The sequence below is a fragment of the Pinus tabuliformis genome, chromosome 8 (genome assembly GCF_031772625.1).
Source record: "Pinus tabuliformis cultivar Carrire ecotype Pingquan chromosome 8, CPIR1, whole genome shotgun sequence".
Taxonomy (NCBI): Eukaryota; Viridiplantae; Streptophyta; class Pinopsida; order Pinales; family Pinaceae; genus Pinus; species Pinus tabuliformis.
The window spans coordinates 195663656-195670556 of record NC_142294.1 but is presented as its reverse complement, the minus strand read 5'-3'; positions in this window follow the sequence as shown (position 1 = coordinate 195670556).

The window sequence follows — 6901 nt, the reverse complement described above, 5'->3', positions numbered from 1 at the left end:
CAGGGATTTGAACCTGGGTAAGAAGGATAATAATTGCTCCACCTAACCACCTGAGATAACCCCAAGTAACCCTTGCAGCTACTTATATCTTAATGAGGAATGAATTTAGTAACAAAATGGGTTTGCCTTTTATTGTGAAACACAAATTGTATAGTGTAGATATTGCTTTCTAATGTGAAACACAAAATTTGGTATAATTTAGATATTTTAATTTTTTATTCTAGAATTTGAAATCTATGTCTTCGTTTTTGGTTTAAAATTTGAAAACCATGTCTTCATTTCTGGTTTGAAATTTAAAAATCTAAATTATGTGCATCATCTTGGATAGTTGGTTTGGAAGTTACAGCGTTTTATCTATTTTTTCACCTATTGTATAGTTTCACGAGTTCGTTTATTTTCTTTCCTAGTATGTGCTTATAAATGCAAATTTGCATCTAAAAATGAGTGTTTTGGCCTATAGAATTCAAGGAGTTTATTTATTTTCTTTTGAACATTATGTACTATTTAACCCTACCTTTCACCATAGAAGGCAAGGAAGGAAACAATTGGATACATATTTTTATGGCTTAAAACAATCTAAGTGTGGGTAAAGTTGCCTCTTTGTAGATGCATTTGGGTTGATCATTAATTGGACCGACCCTTATCATGACAAAAGAACCCACCCCTTGGGTTTGCTTTATTTTCAGTATTTTCTTCAAGTTTTCACAAGTATTCAATTGATGTTTTAGCTCTTAAATGTATGAAGTTGGAAGATAGTGGCATTTTTTTTCAAGTAGATTGTTAATTTTAGCATTTTAACAATAATAGATTAGAAAATACCAAAAACAAATCCAATGCTGCCTTTGAAGAGTTGAAGGGTTGAAAGAGTGGTTAGAAGTGTATGTGATCAGATTCGACTTGTTGACAAGTTTCTAGGTGGATTTTGAGTGAAGTATTTCAAACCCTGGATCGTGCCTAACATTTTTGACATTGTTATAGGGGATGTGTACCTCCCAACTTTCTGAAGACATAAAAAAGTAGAACAAAAATATTATTTGAAGATAGGGTAGAGAAAAAGGATCAAATTCTCCATTCCTTCCTGCAGAGGAAGACATATTTTCCAATAACCAGAACAGAGCCAAGGGCATCAGTGATGACACAATCTCTTTCCTTATTGTGCGACCCACAAACAAAGATTTATAGAGAAAAAGGAAATAAATCTGTACAAATGTCTACCATTATGCGCTGGAAGACTATGCAAGCATCTATTCTATTCCTATTCAATTTGAGAAATGTGTGAAGTTACCACATCGATCTATAAGACCTTTTAGAATCAAAGAGAAAAATTGGACCAATTTCCTATTGTCTTGTACTACCACCCCACTTGCATAAAACTCGTGATGTTTTTATGTATCTGTCCTATAACATTATGTTTCTAATGAATCCCACAAACTCGATTGGAGGGAATTATAGGTCTCAGACGTGGGAACCATAATGGTTAAACCAATATGCATATTATACCATAGGGTTCGATAGCTCAGGCATCACTTGGTGGACCAAGTTAAGATACAATGGGACAAGTATAACCCAAGATCTGCTACCTGCGAGGATACAAAGACTGTATGTCACAATTACCCCTCACTTTTGACCATTTATGATGTCCACTTTGACTTAATGCTAAGGCTCTATTTGTAGTTCCATGTTATTTATTTATGAACGCTATGATGCATTTAGTTGGACAGGTGAAACTACTTATATAAATCATTAGATGGATTAGGTAGTGATGATGGAAATGTTTGATGTATGACCTAATGTATGACTCACTTGGTGATGATTTATCTAGTGCATGACTTATCCGAGCTATTGTTGTTTCATGTATGACTTAAGTGGATATGATTTATCTAATGAATGAATTAATGAAATTATGATTTATTTCCAGTATGAACTACAAAATTGACGTGTGGATACTAGACTTAATTTTAAGATAACTTATATATATATATTTTGTTGTTATATATATATATATATATATATATATATATATATATATATATATATATATGAATGAGAACTAACATGCAGATTGGAAAGAACTATATGATAGCCAATATCTACTCTTCCATTGGAGAAGGTCGAGACATCTAATGAGGAAAGGTACGATGTAAATTAAGATCACTTATCTATATATATTTTGTTGTTATATATATATATATATGCATGAATGAGAACTAACCTACAATTTGGAAAGAACTATATGATAGCCAAGATATACTCTTCCATTGGGGAAGGTCGAGACATATAATGAGGAAAGGTACGATGTACATTGTTCTATTACATTTTGTATCTACTGGATATGCACTCTTATGACATGGGTAAAATGTAAATGACAGGTGACAAGACTACCTGACTAGATTATTTGATGACAAGTATCCAATCAGCACTGTAGTGTGGTCCATATTAGGGTGTTGACCCTAGTGTAAGGAGGGGTGGAGGTATTTCCCACTGTGCAACCTCCAAACTTGGAATCGTGGGAGGGCAGTGATGGACACACTCCTCTAGACATGTGATGATGATTTTCAGTTAGTGTTGACCCTAGTGTAAGGAGGGGTGGAGGTATTTCCCACTGTGTAACCTCCAAACCTATAATCGTGGGAGCGCAGTGATGGACACACTCCCCTAGATGTGTGATGATGATTTCCAGTTTCCTACTGGGGAAGTTAGGTCGATATAGTTGACGCTTCCGCCATAATTGGTTTTATTAGTGGTTAGATTGGTATAACTGATGCCATAATATATAGCAGTAGCGGATGGATAGGGTGGGAACATAAGTAGGTTAGGAAGGATAGGAGGATATAGATTAGTTGGAGACTCTTGATGGGAAGTGGTGTCATTGTTTGACTTATCAAATTTTACTACTATAACTCTCCCTCTATTTTGTTATGCCTTATTGTCAAACTGCTTTCGAAATCCTTGTTTCTTTTTCACTCTAACTTCGGGATGAATTTTTTTGAAGGAGGGGTGTATGTAATGCCCTACTTAACCTTATCATGCGAATTTATTAGTGTTTAAATTACTTGAAAATATTGAATAATAATTATCAAGAAATATTGGTATATACCTACATTTGTGAAACTGTAAATTTATTTACTGATATAAATTTTATCGTTGTTATTATTCAATTCCCAACTTGTCTTCTCAAATTTAAATTTGGATAGGATATGGTCTCCTTCCACTATTCCAAATTAAATATCCATATCCCCAAAATGTCCTCTCCAATCTACTTGGGAGAAGATATGGTCTATCCCAATTAATTTCCAAATTAAATATCCATATCTTATCCGCAAAATGTCCTCTCAAATCTATTTGGGAGAAAATATGGTAAGAAAAGTCAAAAGAAAGGATGATGGGGTAGTCATGTCATTAATGATAGGTGGTTAAGGTGGATGGGAGGAAGAGGCATAAAAGGGGAAGGATGATGAGAGGAGGGGGGGGAATCCTTGGTCTTGGTTTTGGTTTGGTTTTTTTTTGGAGGAGGGATGTGGAGAAAGAGGAGAGAGATCAAACATGGATTTGGAGAGCATTTGTTTAACTTAGACACACTACATCTGGTTGGACTTGGGCTCGGAGGGCTAGGGAACCTATGGAGGTTCCCTAGGCTAAAAAATCATTCCTAGTTGGCTGGGAGGTAAATCCAGTGGGGTAGTCAAGAGGAGCATCCCAACAAAGTCAAGAGCTCATGAGCATCTTAACTAAGCTATTGGAACAGGTATTTCTTTGTTTATTGATTATTTATGTAAATAGTTGCAATGAAATTCTTAAAATTTTACCACCTTAAATTTTACCACCCATACTACGATATGTCTAATCAATCTCCACAAAATTTCCATAATCTGAAACTTCCCATAAAAAGAGTTATTGTAAAAATTCCAAGATGAATAGTTTAGAACTAATTTTAAGATTAGTTACAAATCATATATTCCATAAGTTGTATCTCAAAAAGTAAATAGATTAGAACTTGAAAATTTTACCACATGTACTTGATACTTTTTCTCGATCTCCTTAAAATTTTGTTATCTAAAACTTCTCAGAAAAAAGTTATAGTGAAAATGCACAGATATCTTAATTGGAGGAGGAAAAGCCTAGGATTGTATCCTCTTGATACCAAATGTTAAGAACCAAACCCTTTAATAATGATCAAAATTCAATGAATAGAGTCCACTTCAAGGGGGAAACTCATTTTATAATGAATCCGATGCTAGGACAATATATGGTGCCTACAAAAATGAATATCCTTTATTATATATAAATAAGAGATATAATGACATGCTATAACCTACCACTAGGCTAACCTAGCCATAACTAAAAAATTAATAATGAATGTTTATTAGGGCCTTAACATTTAGATCACAAAAAAACTTGTAATGATGGATAGTGCCTTGGTTTATGTTCACAAGGATTGGATTAGAAACTTGTGAGGTATATGCAATTGGATACATAAACCCTATTGTGTAGAGATTATCTATTTTGACTGTGATGGCTAGAGCTTTAGCGAGACAAAGGGGAATTCATTTCTACCTAATAGAGGAAGTAAATGGTTATGCATTAATGTTTATATTAACTATAGCCATATCTATATATGACCAAACAAATATTTCATGAAATTCCTAAAAAAGTGGTCTGTAAGCTAAAACCTCCTCAAGGGAATAACATCTCTAAGAAGTATGTTTTGGGTGACATTGGTTGTAACAAAAATATCCACCTTAATGATTGGTTGAATATTAGCCATGTTTCCTTCCGCAATGGCGTAAGGGGTAGGTGTAGGATGTATAAACCAATATACATTTACCATGGGGTAAAATCCTCGGTCTCAAGAGTATACTAGTTGGAAGAGGTGGAATGGATGAATGCATCTCGAGGTAGGAAGAAGGAACGATGATGCATGTGATCCCAAGGGTAATCAATAGTGGCTACGTATCCTTGAATAGTATTTATTCAAATGGAATATATTGCCACTAGAACTAGGTGTATCATGCAACATTTTTGAAGGGATGGGTGTGCTAGTTTTGTGACCATATCAACCCATACATATCCAATGGGTGACTTGTGAAAATTTCTGAATCTACACATCGAAATCCATGACAATCACTGGTTTATCATCCCCTACTTGTTATTACATTCAACAAGTTATTTAATTTATAAATAATGATAAAAAACACTACTGCAGCCTACACTGACATACAAATTATAAACTGAAACAAATATGAGACGAACACACAAGGGACACCATTATTTTTGGACAAACATCCCTGGGAAAACCCAATGCGGGAAAACCGATGCAACAACTCTGAGGGTTTTCTATTATTAAGTAGTAGTTCTAAATACAACTCTGGATGCCCTCTAGGCTATCTAGTTATAGAGATAAAATATACTGCCAAAAACCTAAGCGAGATTAGCTCACTTCACTCAGTGAAATCTCTCTGATTCGACAACTGGACTGGCTATCCCTAGCTACAACTACGCCGCCCCTTCGCATTAGCTTCGTGGGCCTACATGGAGTACTTTGAGATACTGCGTCAACTCTGCGCTGCCTTCTCTAACTCCTAAAGCTATAACGTCAGCCTCATCTGCTGATCTTACTGCTCCCCGTCTGAATTCAGACTTTTGCAGGAGGGAAACTCTTCCCCTGCTCTAGCACTGCGTCAAGCAATGCGTGGGCCCTCCTGGCCCAGCGTCAGCTTCCCATGGTTTGCACTGCCTCCTCTAATGTATCTCTGCCTCTCTCTACAGAGTATTTGGGGTCTCGGAGAAGATCCTCCAACCCCAACTATCCCTGCCCCTCTGCTGCAAATCTAATCACTAGTTTGATTTTCTCAGGAAACCACACCCCAAAAAAATCAAACTGATTTGACCACTTGGTGTATCTCCAACTGACCCTCAATCCTCCTCTTATACTTTTCCTGTTGATGAATCAATGGTTGAGATTAAGTCCCTAATCAACGACTAAGATTAAAACAGACTTGATCCTCATCACTTAGAAGTTTCTCATCCATATTCTTATTAATACCCATTAATATTTTTATTTTCCTAAGTTTAGACTTAGGAATGCATTAAAAATATTAATTATTTTAATAACTCTCTATCCGAGTGGAATTTCTCCAAACGATTTCTGGTTCTTGGAGATCTCATGTATTCTAGCCCCTCCAAAAAATTTCAGAGCTAGAGCACATCCGATGCTACCCCAAAATCAACATTCCCTCTTAGCGAGGAATGTGCTCTAGCAATAATTCTCAATAGAAGTATTACACTTATCGACTGAATCGGTCCTTTGTGCTGCTGATACTTGGCCTCCTTCCTTTCATCCACCGCACTGCTGCATCTTGTACTGCTGCCCATGACTCTGCCACTGTCACTGCTACATCTGTACTGCAACTCCCTCTCAAAATGCTGCATCATGCTGCCCATAGCACTACCAATGATAACTGCTGCATTGCAACTCAGTTACTGAGAAGTAAGTAACTTAAACTTCACCCAAAAACTGACATGCTGGTCAGTATGGATGCCTTGTGATGCTGAAGCTACCTCTGCTACTAATCTGTGCTGACCCTCTACTACTATTGCGCTGCTACAATATTCTTTGTGCCTCTCGCACTGCTACAACATCCACTACGTTGTTTCAGACTTTGGTACTCTAGCACCTCCATTGTTGTTCCATCACACCTTGCACCAACCGACACCCGTCATTTTTCTACTGTCATTAGGGGCTCCCGTAGCTGTATGTGATCCAAGGGTTTGGGCACCTCAAGGATCCTGCCCCTGTATAGTCCTCCCGACTACAACTCTATGTCAACCCACCTCTTCTGCAGATGTGCATGAGCACTCATGGCACAATCCTCATCATCGTCCTCCTTCTCTGCTTTTGTTG